This window comes from Dama dama, chromosome X (genome assembly GCF_033118175.1).
Source record: "Dama dama isolate Ldn47 chromosome X, ASM3311817v1, whole genome shotgun sequence".
Classification (NCBI taxonomy): domain Eukaryota; kingdom Metazoa; phylum Chordata; class Mammalia; order Artiodactyla; family Cervidae; genus Dama; species Dama dama.
In genome coordinates, this window is record NC_083714.1 from 137,917,417 (window position 1) to 137,934,570 (window position 17,154).

Genomic DNA, 17,154 nt, shown 5'->3' on the forward strand with positions numbered 1-17,154 from the left:
CCTGGATTCTTCCTTACTCCTACACATGGCTATTTTAAAGATTTTGGCTTACTTTTCCAATGTGTGGTTTATTTTTAGTTTTAATTTTTTTTCCATTTATTTTTATTAGTTGGAGGCTAATTACTTTACAATATTGTAGTGGTTTTTGCCATACATTGACACGAATGAGCCATGGGTTTACATGTGTTCCCCATCCTGAACCCCCCTCCCCCCTCCCTCCCCATCCCATCCCTCTGGGTCATCCCAGTGCACCAGCCCTGAGCACTTGTCTCGTGCATCCAACCTGGACTAGCAGGAGGGTTGGATGATCTGAGAGAATAGTTTTAATTTTTAAATAATTCTAGATTTACAGAAAGTTGCAAACATAATAGAAACTCCTTATATACCTTTCATCCAGCTCCCCTAAAGTTATTGTTGTTTAGTCGCTATGTTGGACACTTTTGTGACCCTCTGGACTGAGCCCACCAGGCTTCTCTGTCCAAGGAATTTCCCAGGCAAGAATACTGTAGCTGGTTGCCATTTGCTTCTCCAGAGGATCTTCCAAACTCAGGAATCTAACCCATGTCTCTTGCATTGGCAGGCAGATTCTTTACCACTGAGTCACCAGAGAAGCCCTCCGCTAATATTCAGTTCAGTTCAGTTCAGTTGCTCAGTTGTGTCCAACTCTTTGCGACTCCATGAATTGCAGCACGCCAGGCCTCCCTGTCCGTCACCAATTCCCAGAGTTTACTCAAACTCATGTCCATTACATCTTACTTAACCATGGTACATTTGTCAAAACAGAAATTAACATTGGTACAATACTATTAACCAATCCATAGATTTCTTTAGATATCATTATATTGTTGTTGTCCCACTAACATCCTTTTTCTGGGCCAAGATCCTGCATTACATTTAGATGTCATGACTACTTAGTTTTCTCCAATCTGAGATGGTTTGCCAACCTTTCTTTATCTTTTGTGATTTTGACACCTTTGGAAAGGACTGGTCAGTTATATTATGTAATGTTCCCTAACTTGAGTTTGAATGATGGGTCTTCATGGTTAAGTTCAGATTATGAGTTTTTGACAAGAAAATCATAGACGTGATGCTATACCTTTCTCAGTGGATCGTATCAGGCATATGATGTTAATTAACAACATTACCAATGAGGTTAACTTGGTAAAGGTGGTGTGTCACAGGTCTCTCCACTGTAAAGCTACTATTTTTCCCTTTATAACTACTAAATATTTGGGGGAGATACATTAAAACTATGCAAATATCTACCTTATTTCTACCCAAACTTTCTTTTTTTTTTTTTTAAGCACCATTGAATTTATTTATTTATTTATTTTTTTTATTAGTTGGAGGCTAATTACTTCACAACATTTCAGTGGGTTTTGTCATACATTGACATGAATCAGCCATGGAGTTACACGTATTCCCCATCCCGATCCCCCCTCCCACCTCCCTCTCCACCCGATTCCTCTGGGTCTTCCCAGTGCACCAGGCCCGAGCACTTGTCTCATGCATCCTACCTGGGCTGGTGATCTGTTTCACCATAGATAATAAACATGCTGTTCTTTCGAAACATCCCACCCTCACCTTCTCCCACAGAGTTCAAAAGTCTGTTCTGTACATCTGTGTCTCTTTTTCTGTTTTGCATATAGGGTTATCGTTACCATCTTTCTAAATTCCATATATATATGTGTTAGTATGCTGCAATGTTCTTTATCTTTCTGGCTTACTTCACTCTGTATAATGGGCTCCACTTTCATCCATCTCATTAGAACTGGTTAAAATGCATTCTTTTTAATGGCTGAGTAATATTCCATGGTGTATATGTACCACAGCTTCCTTATCCATTCATCTGCTGATGGGCATCTAGGTTGCTTCCATGTCCTGGCTATTATAAACAGTGCTGCGATGAACATTGGGGTGCACGTGTCTCTTTCAGATCTGGTTTCCTCAGTGTGTATGCCCAGAAGTGGGATTGCTGGGTCATATGGCAGTTCTATTTCCAGTTTTTCAAGAAATCTCCACACTGTTTTCCATAGTGGCTGTACTAGTTTGCATTCCCACCAACAGTGTAAGAGGGTTCCCTTTTCTCCACACCCTCTCCAGCATTTATTGCTTATAGACTTTTGGATAGCAGCCATCCTGACTGGCATGTAATGTCTACCCAAACTTTCATCCACTAATCTTAGCATCCATTAATAATTCTTGCCTAAGACAATTATTAGCATAGCTTTTGACAAATGGTGATTTTTCTATTTACATCATTCTTTCTATATTTTTTATTGAAATTCTATCAAAAACAGAACTTTTCTGCCTCTTTCATCTTTCAGAAAATTTTATTTATTTCTTTGTTTTTGGCTGCACTGGGTCTTCGTTGCTGTGCAGGCTTTTCTCTAGTTGTGGTGATGGTGGGGGGCTACTCTTCATTATGATGCATGAGCTTTTCATTGCAGTGGCTTCTCTTACTGCAGAGCATGGACTCTGGGGCGTGCAGACTTCAGTAGTTGCAGTGTATGGACTCAGGAGTTGCAGTTCACGGGCTCTAGAGCACAGGCTCAGTAGTTGTGGCACATGGGCTTAGTTGCCCTGTGACATGTGGGATCTTTCTGGACCAGGGATCAAACCCATGTCCCTGCACTGGCAGGAAAGGCTTCTTAATGACTGAACTACCAGGGGAATCCAGCTTCCATGCATTACTTTACCCAATTTATTTACATCAGTATGAATTCATGGATATTCATCTCATTCTATAGGTTATAATCCATTACTATCATTTTTTTTATTGCTCATATTTTCCCAGACTTGGTCATGAAGAGTTCCTTCATGTTGACTCTCCTGTTCTTTCAATACATTTCCATGATTTTTCAGCACTTCTATTTTCTGATACCACAAAATGTTTTGGCTCTTCCTGTATCTTCCCTGCCCTAGTTCTGAAGTCAATCAGATCTGTAAGGAATCTTGGTTCCTTTTATTGGAGAATAGATTTGAGCGTTATGTGTGCTTCTGGCTACTGGGGTGTCACTGAACATCATCAAAATTAAATTATTTTGCTTTGCAAAAGATACTGTTAAGAAAATTAAAAGCCACAGATTGGGAGAAAATATTTCTAGAATATATATCTGATAAAAGACTTGTCCCCAGAGTATTAAAGAAAAAAAACTCTCAAAACTCAATAACAAGAAAACAAACAACTCAATTAAAAATGGGCCAAGAATTTGAACAGACACTTCACCAAAGAAGACGCATGGGTGGCAAATAAGCATATGAAAAGTGACATTGTTAGTCACTTGAACATGCAAATTAAACCACAATGAAATACCTATTAGATACTATTTACCTATTAGAATGATCAAAACTGAAAAACAAAAATAACTCAAATATCCTCCATTGGAGAATATAGAAACAAACTGGTATACATATTTAATGAAATCTACTTAGCCATAAAATGGAACAAACTACTGATACATGCAACAACATAGATGAATTTCAAATGCACTGTGCCAGATGAAAGAAGCCAGACCAAAGGCTATATCCTATATGATTCCATTTACATGACATCCTGGGAAAGGCAGAGAGATCAGATCAGTGGTTATCAGAGGATGGAGTTAGGGGAGAGGATAATAACAAAGGCACACTAGGAAATTTTAGGGAAATATTCTATATCTTGCTTGTCATGGTAGTTACAAAACAGATGTAATATGTCACAGTGGGTACATGCATTTGTCAAATTTCATAGACCTGTATACCAAAAAAAATGAATTTTTCTATATATATTTCATTCCTCAATAAAAAGGGGAGAGGGGAAGCAGGGTTAAAGAAATTCAAAAGAATTGCTTTCTTCAAATGCAAAGAAATTCAAATCACATCTCTGAAACTCCAGATTATCTATGTCTAGTCAAACTGCCCACAACATTTAATAGGGTGCCTTAAATTTTCTATAATTTTTTGTGCTTCTGTGATCAGAGACCCGGAAATAACCATGAAACATCATGTGAATAAAGTACCTTGTACATTTGGAACAGGGTTTTACAAGAAAAAAATGAGAAAAGCAGCTATTCTTCTATACTGATAAAAGGTATAAGAAGCTAACCATGTTAAGAGGCTTAAAGACCTAAGCTCTGGAAATCCTAATTTAAGAGACACAGATGGGCCAATTACTGCTTTTGAATAAAGGACAGAAAATCTTCCCCAGCTTTGTTCAGGGCAGTGAGTCATTCTAAATGAATCTGTTCAGAACAACAATTCAGCAAGGCAACAGGCATCACTCATTACGTAGGTGGGGAAGAGGTATAGGCCCACTCTGAAGAAGAGCTGTCCCCTGTGTCTTCTTAAAACCTGAAGTCAGGTATGTTCTTGTCCTAACATCCTCCTCCCGTCTCCCCATCAAGTCCACCTCTTCTACATTGAGTGCAAATCCCTTATAGCCCCTCTGCACCAATGAGGACAGTCTATAAACTGCAGACCATCAGCCAAGCCCAGCCAGCTACAAGGTTTTGTATGACCTGTGAGTGAAGAGTGGGTTTTTACAATTTTTTAATTATTGAAAAAAATTAAAAGAAGAATAATATTTCAAGAAGTGTGAAAATTAAATAGAATTTGAATTTCAGGGCCCATTAATAAAGTTTTAGTGGAGCACAGACATGCCTGTTTCTGCATTGCCTATGAATACTTTAGTTTCACAACAGCTGAGCTAAGAAGCTGCTAAAAAGACCATGTGACTCACAAAGCCTAAAATATTTACTATCTGCCCCTTTACAGAAAGTTTGCTTACCTTTAATTTAGGCATTTTCATTCTGTTGCTTCTAAGTTGATGTCTAGACTATAAATTTATAAAAAGATGAGGTCCAGAAGCATCCTTTACACAGATGTCACAGATGTCTCTATGACATCATAACAAATTGTGCTCAATACCTTTGGCTGCTGCTAAGCAGGATAAAGACATGGAACACTGAGGGAAGAAAAGAATAATTTGAGAAATACATGGATTCTTTGTTTCTAAAACTATCTACTTAAGTACCCCATAGTTGTACACACTTTTAAAGGAGATTTGTAGAGTTCAAAACAATAACTATTCATTATGTACTGCTTCACAAATTCAAGTCACTCAACTGGAACATTTTATCAATTTCTCAACTCTACAAGTTACATTGTCTTTCCAACAGGAGTGTGACAATCCTATCCAGAGCAGTGATGGCAAGTTATACTGATTCTGTGCCTTTCCTTCCTCACCTGTTTATATTTTTAGCACTGCTCATATTTTCTTTTGGGACTTCCCCGGTGGGCCTGTGGCTAAGACTGTGCTCCAAATGCAGAGGGCCTGGGTTCAATCCCTGGTCGGGGAACTAGATCCCACATGCTGAAACTAAAGATTCCACATACTGAAACTAAGACCTAGCGCAGCCAAATAAATTAAATTTAAAGAGAGAGAGAGAGACCTAGGCTGCCCACGGAACAGCCCCATTCAAAGGGTGGCAGCCACAGTGTCCTGAGCAAGCACAGTCAGGGTCTTGACAAGAAAGGGGGAGCCTGACCCTCACAGAGAGAACCTGAGGGTACGATGTTCAGTCTTAACACCAGCTGGAATCCAGCAGGAAGTAAAACCAATGACACACGGTTCTCTGATCACGAAGTAACTACACAGTCGGCTGCTGTTTATATTTGTCTAAAGGCTCCTAAGTAATGTTTCTAACTAGTGACATACTTCAGACCAGGAATTCCTAGATCCATGATGTCTAAACACACCACGCTGGAGAGATTTCTCAGTCCAAACCACTAGCTCTGTACAATCTTGCCCTGGTAACAAGCTTCTGCTCCAGAGCCTTAGGCATTAGATAATCTGAGGAGTTATCTGCCTATAGTGCAGGAGACCCAGGTTCGATTCCCAGGTCGGGAAGATCCCCTGGAGAAGGAAATGGCAACCCACTCCAGTACTGTTGCCTGGAGAATCCCGAGCCTGGTGGGCTGCAGTCCATGGGGTCACAAGAGTCGGACATGACTTGGTGACTAAACCACCACCACCACCATATTTTCTTTTGACATCATCAGATTATGAGGCCAAATGATATAGCAAAAAGAATGCTGGACCCAGAATATGGTTTAGAATCTAAAAGTATGCATTTATAGCTTGGTTATACCATTTACATTAGATGAATTCTGTAACATCTTGCAGCCCTGACATCCTTATCTGTAAAGTATGAATAAAAATTACACTTCACAAGACTTCTAAGCAGTGATAGTTATGTGCAAGCATCATGCTTATGTTATGATGATGATGATGTATTCTATCTATCTTCTGGACCCCTTCCCTTTCTACTCCCTCAACATTATGAAAATTACTTGTCTGATATTGAGAAAGCCAACTGTTAAGTAAGAGAGTTCCTCAACAAGTGTGGCCAGCAAACACTCAAAAAAAAATCAGTTGTTTAAATTTTTTGATTAATTATTCCTATAAACTCACTTAACTAATGTTTGGCCCTCAAGCAGACAAAGACTAAACAGTTTAATATTGCTTTTATTCTGTGCTTAGGAAAATAGTCTCATTTTCAATTAGCAGGATCAAAGATATCTCACTAATAGGAGATGATGATCAATTAATTATGAGCTACACTGCTGTAAAGAGAAAATGCTCACTTCTCTTCCGCAGTCATTATTCTTCAAAAACACTGGGGGTGTATCATCAAATACAGGAATGATTATCAGACCTTATGAGTTCTGAAGTAACTATTTAAAATGTCATTAACCGTTTCCATGGAAAACATACCTATTAAGGGTCATAAAAGGACAAAAACAATTAGCTCCAGATGCCGTTGTGAATAATGCAAACTCCTACGTACATGTGCGAGGCACTGGGAATTTAAAAGCACTGACTTGGGGGTCAGGGGCCTGAGTTCTAGTCCTAAATCTAATACTAACCAGTGAAATGGGCAAGTGTTGCTCTATGAGCCAAGTTTTGAGTTCACAAATGTTAACTTTCCATTCTAAAGCAATTCAGTAATTGTGCCTCGTTAGTGTTCTAGGCGCAAACCAGGAGGATGTTCATTCTAATAAAGCTGTGAGTGAAAGGTTCAAAATTCTGAAAGACAGACGTTATAAGGGTTGTTGGGTTTTTTTTAAATGCAATCTCTTTTATTCTATTGAAGATTACATGCAATAAAAATCTGATACTACTCACTGAGTCTTTTGGCCATCTGCTTGTGAGGTTTCTTTGCTTTAATTATCTCCTATGACCTAGCAGTAACTCTGGAAGATGGTGAAGGACAGGGAAGCCTGGCATGCTGCAGTCCATGGGGTTGCAAAGAGTTGGACACGACTAAGCGACTGAACAACAACAACATGACCTAGCAGGAAAGACCCCATAGCAAACAAGGTCAGGCTCCCTTGAATGAGTCTTAGTCCCAGACAAAGAGATTGGCTTTGCTCTGTAGTACCTAAAACGACTAAGAATATTGATCTGTGAAAAACCAAAAAGCAACTTCTGATATACAAAACTAATCTGATGGTCACAACTAGACCTCAATATTTTTACAAGCTCATTTGACACTCACAGCCAGGCCATTTTGGTTCTCTTGGAGAATATAAACTCACAGTATATCAGCCTCAAACAAGATTACTCTGAGATCATGATAAAATGAAATGAAACAAGACCACTTCATAACTTTAAACACAAACAAAAACAAGGTCACTATGACACTCACAAAATACCCAGCCATGGCATTGTCCTCACTTTCTGATAGCACCCCATCTATACCAAACTCCTGCATCCTTAGACTCTCCTCTAACTCACCCTACTGGAGCCCAAATCCTATAGTATGTTCTAACACTCTCTTAGACAGGGACCCCATGATTCCCTGCAATGAGTAATAAACCCAATTTATTTAATCAAGTGTCCTACAGTGATATTTGGCTAAAAGGCATTGACACATTCTAATTTATCTTTTCTTCTCTCACCTGGGACACCCAGAGCCAGGCTGAAAGAACTACTATAAAGGTACAAGCACACCAAAAAAACTTACAACATATAGCAAGCTAAAAAGACTTGGGCAGAACAACTTCGCACTCTAGATCCTGTCCCTTTTGTATCTTTCCTTTATTATCTCTTGGAAATAAAATCTCCCAAGCTTAACCTATAAAAAGAATAAATTGGATTTGAAGGGAAATATCCCAGGCTATGTCCCTTGGGAAACCAGTGTCCTTCAAATGCTGATAGGTGATTCTAGAAAGGATTCTGTGGAAAAATGTCTTTGAGAAACTCTATAGTCTATAGTAAGTTCCCTTTCATTGTTCTAGTTTCAGTTCTACAAGTTACTTTGAGAGTCATATAAAGCCCTCTTTAGTTAAATCTCAGTTTCATACCTGCAAAGTGGTTGTTATAATATGCCATGCCCATTCCCCAGTGTTTGGAAGCAAATAAAAAATATGACAGAAAAGGGGTTTCCCTGGTGGTCCAGTGGCTGAGAATCTGCCTGCCAGTGCAGGGGACATGGGATCAATCCCTGCTCTGGTAAAATTCCACATGCCATGGAGCAACTAACCCCACAAGCTGCAACTACTGAGCCCACGTGCTGCAACTACTGAAGCCCATGAGCCCTAGAGCCCATGCTCCATAAGAGAAGCCATCAAAATGAGAAGCCCACAAACTACAACTACAGAATAGCTCTGCTCTCTGCAACTAGAGAAAACCTGTGCACAGCAGTGAAAACCCAGCACAGCCAAAAATAAATAAATAAATCTTTTTTTTTAAGTGACAGAAAAGTACTTCAAAAACAGGAGAGTACCATGTTTAGGTGAGACATGGAGGCAGCACTGATTCCCCTAGAGAAATCCTTAAAGATAAAAGCCTAGTCCAAAAATTAGGCCAAAAGGATTTGTGTATAAACTGGAGCAAGCAAAGTGAGGAAGAGGAGACTCGGTATTCCAGGGCTATGGTTGGGAGAAAAATCAACCAAAAACTTGCATAAAACAATCAATTATTATGTTCACAGATTCTGCAGGTCAAGAATTTGAACACTGCATTATAGGCATGACTTCTCTCCACTCTACAATGTTTGGACCTCAGCTGAAGTGTTTTGACAATGGCTGGTGGGTATATCATCTTGAAGGCTTCCTCATTCACCTCTCTGATACTTGAGGCCAGCTACTGACTGAAACACTTATATATGGCTTCTCCACATGGTCTCTCCATGTGGGCTAATTAGAACTTTCTAACAGCATGATGGCTGGGCTCTAAAAGAGCAAGAGGGACATGCATGGCATGTTCATGACCAACCCAGTCCCACTGTGTCACTTTGTCATACTTTAATGGTCAAGGCAGTCACAAAGTTTCACCCAGATCAAGGGGAAGGGACACAGACCCTACTACCCAAGAGCAGGAGTGTCAAGGTCACCCCAAAGAAGAACATGTGAGATGCGAGACACTTCTGTGACCATCTTTGGAAAATACTGCCTCTTACCTGGGGCAGATGCAAAGTCAGTGAAGAAATAGGGATTCTTAAAGCATGGATGGTGGAAGAACAAGAAGAAGAAATCAACAATTCTCCCAGATTTCAAGTCTAGGTGGAAAAAGAATAACCACAAAAGGCTTGAGCCAAAGTCAGTTTGCGGAGAAAGATAGTTCAAAAGATGTTCCTAGTAGTTCTGCCTTTTGAGTTTGGAGAAGATATGAACATATTTATTGGCAGAGATAATAGAGCCAAGAGGAAGACTAAAGATAGAAAATGAGGGAGAGGGGCTTCCCTGGTAGTCTAGCAAATAAGAATCCTCCTGCCAATGCAAGGGACACAGGTTCCACCCCTGGTCAGGGAAGATTTCACATGCCACAGAGTAACTAAGCCCATGTGCTATAACTACTGAGCCCGAGCTCCAGGGCCCACAAACCACAACTACTGAGCCTGTGTGCTGTAATTACCGAAGCCCACGTGCCTAGAGCCTGTGCTCTGCCACAAGAGAAGCCACCACAATGAGAAGCCCGCGTACCACAACAAAGAGTAGCCCCCACTTGCCACAACTAGAGAAAGCCGGCACAGCAACAAAGACCCAGTGCAGCTATAAATTAAAGAACAAATAAAATGGGCAGAAAAATTAATAGGGCAAGATTCTGGAGGAGACTGATGTGACTAAATACTCAGATGGAAGTTTAACTTCACATGGAGAAATACTACTTCTCTGAGGACACAGGAGGAGAGGATGGGAGAAAAAGAACAGAATTCTGAAACATTGTGAAGTGCAGAGAAGGGAAAATGGCAGATCTCAAACTGAATAGCCTATCTTCTCAGGGAAGTATGAGATAAGAAAATCTATTGAAATTAAGATGAGATGTCTTAAAGTCCGTAAGAAATAGAAATGACTAAGCAAGAAACTGAATAGAATATCTGTAAGATATAACTCAACTTTTTCTTATTTTGAAAAAAGTTGAAAGATTGGTAAAATAATAATTATTGACACTGGGTGATGGAATATGGGAATTTACTACACTGGTCTCACTAAGCATGTATGTAATTGAAATTTTCATAATAAAGTGCTTAAAAATTTAAAAAGCTATTGAATAATACATGTATCTCTGTTTTTTAAAAAGAAACTTAAAACACTGCATTTTTATTTATGAGTTGTCAGTAAAAATCTTTCTCTTAAGTCAATGGCTCAAGAGTGAAAGAATTTTCTATTTGTCTCATACCTATTACTGCCCTAGATGAAAGTTCCATCAATTCAAATGTACCTGTAAAATGCTCTGCCTAAGATTTTTTAAATGCCTGCCGTATACTTTAGACAACTTCTGAAATAATTTTGCTTATTTCCCCTAACAGCACATTATTGCTTTTTCTTGAACTAAACAAAAGTCTTTTTTATTTCTTTATTATTGTCATCATCATTATTATTACTTAACACAAACTGGGTTCTATTCTGTCCTCTCTACAGCAATACCCAGGTGAAGAATATCACAGGTTTCCAGTCTCATTAAGATTTCTTCCTGGCATCGGGAAAACATTGACCTGGCAAAATAAATAGCTCAAATCACAGAAATATATTAAAGTGATATGGAATCCTATATGCTTCATAGCCCTAATCATCAACTCATTTATATTCTTGGGGATTGAAGGAAGCATATTAAGAAAGGATATTCTTGCCTTGTACAAAATTGTCACAGTTGGCTAGCAAGAAATATTAAAGACTGAAGAAATATCCATGAAGCAGTCACTTGGTTTTCTGAAGCATCTCAATGATACCCAGAATTCATCAAGTTCATGGTTCCACATCTTGGATTGTGAAAAGTAACTAGGCAGTGTGCATGATTTTGACCTTTAATCAAGATCTCTTTTTCTTCATTATATTAGGAATAATGAATTGTCAGAAATATCATTGGCTCAAAGCAATATTCTGGGAAAATGGCTCGTGGGTTTTAGAAATTAGATGGCAATCAACTCAAAATCTCCAGATGACTTTTTTTAAGACACTGCAAGTATCTTAAAAGGAGAATAGCCTACCTTTCCAGCTTTTGCTCTTACCACACCATCTACATGTTGACCAGACTCCTGTTCAGGTAAGAAGCACTAGAGTGAAGAACATACATAATATGGTGGTGAAAAATCTGAACAGGATAGAGGGACAGGGAGAGAAGACCAGGGAGATTAATGAAATCAGGGAAGACCCAAAAGCATGAACTCAAAGTCTGAGGAGCGGAAGACATCATGCCTCCTTTTCTGAGGGGTCAAATTACTTCTTTCATGTCAGGACAGCAATGTAAAGACAGAAAACAGGAAAATTTTCATTCAAATGCATTTTACTGGGCAAAATAATACCTAGGCAACTTCACTCTCAATGACCTCTCATGGCAATTTGAGGAATACAAAGGAAAAATTACTGATATCCAATGGTTGACACCATTCATCCCTCCCCTGACTGACAGTAATCACAAGTTGCTGTCCATAAAGGAATTTTTATTTGATGGAGAAAGAAGCATATGTCACTTTATCTTAGCATCAAACTAAACAGTAGTTCTGGGATTCATTTGCATGGTCTACAGGCTATGTCTGGAGCTCTGCTCCTGATTTTGATGTTCAAAAAATTACAAAGAAGTCTAACACATGACAAACTAAGGGAGAGACCAAGAGTGAGGCTGGAGTGGGACTTGTGAAGTGTGACTTTACCTAAATCCCCTTGCTTCCTTAGTGGATATAAAATATCAGCCAGATATATACAGACACTCTTAGTGGCCAGAGAAGAATCATCTCATCATTTCCTTTTCTGCTTTATTGATTTCCCAAAAGATATAATCAAAGAGTCAGTGTTGGATGGACCTAGTGGAGATGCCACTCATGGTTCTGCCCTTGTACAATCATCCCAGGAGAAAGCCTTGTCCATGGATAGGCACAGCTGTACCACGCACCCCTGTACTCTCTGAGGCCATGTGACACAGACCCATGACCCTAGAAATAGTGTCCAAGCCCTGACACAGACTAACTCTTATGCTAAAAGAGTAAGGAGTAAGTACATATTTTAACTCTGCAAAATTGATTTCAGGCATTGAACATGAAGCAAATGTTGAAAGGAAAATATAATTTTTGTGCCCAAGTTTCCCTAACTGTCCAATGCCCTTCCGCAAAGATGTCCATGATGTAATACCAAGAACCAGTGAGTGCTGTCACCTTACGTAGCAGAAGAGACTTTCTAGATGCCATTAAGTTAAGAATTTTGAGGTGGGGAGATTATCCTGGATTATCTTGGTGTGCTCAATGTATTCACAAGGGTGCTTATAAAAGGGACATAAGAGGAGTCAGAGAGAAGGAGATGTGATAGCTAAAGCAGAAGAACAGATAGAGATTCAAAGATGCTATCTGGATGGCTTTGAAGACAGAGAAATAAGCCATAAGCCAAGTAATGCACATGGCATCTAGAAGCCACAGAAAAGGTAAGGAAACAAATTCTCTGCTAGAACATTCAGAAGGAATCCAGTCTGAAAACCCATTCAGACTTCTGACTTTCAGAACTATAACAAATCTGTGTTATTTTAAGTCGCTAAGTTTGTGGTCATTTGTTACAGCAGCACTTGGAAACGAATATGACAATAGCCCATACAGACAAGATGAGACCAGTTTACTCCTGGTCCCAAAATAATAACACATGAAGTCTCATCTGACTTGTCAGTATAACTCTAGCCTTTCTTTGACTTCTCTCAACAAATAAAAGGGGAAGTTTACTTCTTCCAGGGCTTTGCCTTGGTTGTTTCTGGATGACTCAGTCTCCTCCTGGGCACTCCTTCCCTCCACCCATGGGGCCACTCTGCTGCTGATCATTGTCCACTCCCAGGTTCACTTCCAAAGCATTCCTGCATTGTTCCTTTGCATTGCTTCACCCAGAGCAGGATCCTAATCAGCTTCCCTAATTTCCAAAGTGAAATGCAAATGCAAGGCTGCAGCTTGTAGTATAAACAAAATAATAAGTAATGATAAAACTACTAGTTGAGGAAGTGACAACACAGAAGTAACTATCTTAGGTTGCATTCCTCAGAACTGAAACCTGAGATGAGAATTCTTAGGCATGTGATTTCTTCTGGGACAGAGAAAAGGAACGAGGAAAGTAGGATGGGGTAGTGGAAGGAGTGAAGTAATCACGAGGTCTTACTGGGATCTAGCTTCAACCTGATCCCACATGGAATTCTGGAGTACAAATTGAACCAGAGGACAGTACCACCTCGAAGGAAAAGGGACCAGTCTTCTGTACCCTATGTCAGTCTGTCATTAGCCATAGCCACTTGGAGAATGGGGTAACAGGACTCCCAGTGACAACACTCCCATTCTGCTGGGAGCAATTCTTCAGAGAAAGAGGCAGGGATGAATAGGCAACATTCATTGCTGCTAGGGGATGGTGTCAGGGGTCCTTAAAAGGGGATGTGCGTAGTCACCAAGATCATCCATGAAAACAATCTATCACAGAGCTCACAACTAGTCCCGGAAGAGCACCTCTGCCAATTGCCCTGACTTCACCACTGTTTGAAAGAGTTAACTTTACTCTTCATTTTTCCACCTCCTTTTCACTCCACCAACAAAAATATCCTTGAGCCATCTCTTCTCTCTGGAGGAGAGGTCCCAGAGACATTTCTTTCTCCCTTAAAGACATCACCCAATTCTGATTCAGCTTCAGAATTTTCCAAAATGATTGACAGGCCTAACTCCCTAATCTTGGTCTTAGGACTCCAAGAAGACATTGGAACTCAAAAGCCCAACCTTAGCACATCTGACTCAATCTAACGTAAAACTGAATAACATGCATATACCATACTAGCAGTTCAATCTACGTTGAGCCAAGGTGATTAGCTCATCATTTCCCTTTCACAGACATTCACTCCTCCTTGGGGAGGAAAAGATTAATCCTCCACTTTTTCCCTGCCATGGACAAACAACTCTATGAGAACAAGCAGGCACTGAAATCTATAAATCCCTTTCTAAGGAAGAACATATCACCAAAAAGTGTTATTCATACTACAGGAGGCAACCTGAAAAAATTCAGAAAAAATTACTGAAAAAAAGGTAGACTAGAAAAGATTTAAATTCATTTCAAATAATAAATGTACTTGTTGTTTAATGGAGCAAGACTGCTTCAGTTCATATATTCATATACATATATTCAAACATTTGTATGTCTGGGTCATGATGTATTTCTTATTATATAGGTAGGGGTAAAAAAAAAAGTTAAAAAAACTCACTGATGTAAATACTTTTCAGCACATAGATGACTTCTCTCATTTTCATCCAGAAGAGCTTGGTTTCTTAATGTCACTGGAGGTTTAGAAACCTTCATTTATCATTGTGGGTCTTTGCTTCCTATCTGCAAAAGAGAAAGATCCATTTGGGTATTTGTTTTTCCCTTAAGCAAGAGAATTATTAACTTTATTCCATATCCCAAAGGTGAATTGATCTCTACTTCTCTACAAAGCCTGCTTTAAGCTTTGAAATGATAACATTATGGATTGAAGTAGGCAGAATCAGGTCCCCTAAAAAGATATGTTCAAGTCCTAACTACCAGTACCTATAAATGTGACCTTATTTGGAAATATCGTCTTGACAGAAGTTATCAAGTTAAAAATGGTATCATGTTATGTTAGAGTTGGCCCTAATCCAGTGACTGGTATCCTGGTAAGGAGGAGGAAATCTGGACACAGAGACACACAAAGAGATGGCTACGTGATGACAGAGGCAGATATTGGAATGATGTACCCTCGAGTCCAAGAATGCCCAGAATTGCCAGAAACCACCAGAAGCTAGGCAATGGCAAAGAAAGACTCTTCCAAGAGCCTTGAGAGAAAGAATGGTCCTGCTGACACCTTGATTTTGGATGTCTTGCCTCCAGAACTATGAGAAAATATGTCTCTTTCGTCTTAAGCCTCTAGTAATTTGTTCCAGCAGTTGTAGGAAACTAATAGGGGTTTTCTTATTTCTACTCTCTCCATTGAATTTTCAAATATATTAGCAGATATTTACATATACCTGCTTGAATATTCATAAAATATCTCTGAAAAAAATTATCTGGTAACACTAGCTGCCTTTGGGAAAGGGAAGTGGCAGGATAAGGGAAGGAGGTTTTTTATTATAATATCTTTTTGAATTTTAAACCATGTGATGTATTATCTATTTTTAAAACAAATAAAAATTTTGAAAATTTATGGCTCACACTCAACCTACCTACCAGTCTTCCCCAACTCCCCAGAGATCACTGCTGACGGATACCTGTTCCGTTTCTTAAAACAAAGATGTAAAGTCCTAAAAGGAAGGATTACCCTCTTTCACAGAAAACCCATGGTTCACAGTCATTTCCTTTTTGTACCAAAAACCCAAGAAGGCTAACTGTCCAGTCTTCTTCAGAGATATTTTTACTCATCTGCCTCTCTCTTTCAAGCTATTGGCTTAAGGATTAAAAAGGTACAACACTGGCAACTAAAATAATGTTTGTATCCCCGCTATCCTTAATTACTGACTTAAATGAAGAGCCATTGTCAGATTTCCTCATTAAAAGATCTATTTTATGAACAGATAACTCACACAAATGATTTAAGAAGGACAGATTCATCAGTTTGAGGTTGAATCCAACAAGGTACACAAGGTTAATTATATAATTTGAAGTGCTGGGCAAAATTGGCCCAAGGGTCTTTCAACATCAAAGCCTCCAGTGGAGAAGGATGTGTAACTGGGGCCTTCAGCTAAACTCTCCTGTAAGACAACTGTATACAATATTGGTGATCAGTGCATATTTCATGAATTGAATAAAATTAAAAACATAAAATTAAGAGCTAGAAGACACTCTGCAATTCTTAAGCATGTTTCCCTAGCAATGCTCTGAAAATAAGCACTAGGCTGGGTTGGAATACTGACTTCCCTTTAGCCAGGCTTTTTTCTATGCCTCAGTTTTCTCATCTGAAAAATACAGTGATTATAATTTCTGCCTCTTAGGGTTGCTGAAGAGGTTAATGGATGTGAAGCATATGCAGTAGATGCAATTGGTACCTTGCCGAGATTCCATTTACAAGGCCAGAGCACCCATCCCCTTGCTGGGGAGAATGTGGACTACCCCAGCTGCCTCCTTCTCTGCAGAACTGCCCAGGAGTGATGGTAGCCATGCCCTCCAGAAGTTACCCCACCCCATGGTCCATAGCCAAAGACTGACTGATATGGGGGTACAAAAGAGACCCCTTCTCTCAAGGCAAGGATAACTCCAAGGTGTGATTTGTATTTCAGAGCCTCTCTTTAAGAAAGTGAGACCATGTCCTCATTCAGCTTCCCACCTCCTTTTAAGTTCTCCCTGAAGAGCACTGCCCACAATGCACCCGACTTCCTTCAGAGCTTCAGGTTCTGCTTCTAAGGAATCTGACCTAAGAGACGAGGTGTGCGCATGCTAAGATTCTTCAGTTGTGTCTGACTCTGTGCAACCCTATGGACTATAGTCCGCCAGGCTCCTCTGTCCATGGGATTCTCCAGGCAAGAATACTGGAGTGGGTAGCCATTCCCTTCTCCAGGGGATCTTTCCAACCCATGGGTCGAATTTGAGTCTCCTGCATTGCAGGCAGATTCTTTACCATATGAGCCAGAAAGTAGCAATACAAAACGTGGAAAGAAAGAAAGTTACTTGGGCGAGTCTATTTCCCAACTAAGAATGAGGAGACAAACCAGGAGC

General features: G+C 39.6%; 1 protein-coding gene and 1 long non-coding RNA gene across 2 annotated transcripts in view; both read right to left on the reverse strand.

Moving 5' to 3' along the window:
• LOC133051872 (carbonic anhydrase 5B, mitochondrial) overlaps positions 1-17,154 on the reverse strand; it is a 389,751-nt gene that overhangs the window by 182,788 nt on the left and 189,809 nt on the right. The gene's annotated exons all lie outside the window — the stretch shown is intronic.
• Positions 1-17,154, reverse strand: part of LOC133053001 (uncharacterized) — a 121,717-nt gene that overhangs the window by 2,596 nt on the left and 101,967 nt on the right. Inside the window, exon 3 of the long non-coding RNA XR_009692081.1 lies at positions 14,693-14,814. This is a non-coding gene — a long non-coding RNA (uncharacterized LOC133053001). The remainder of the gene's footprint in view (positions 1-14,692; positions 14,815-17,154) is intronic.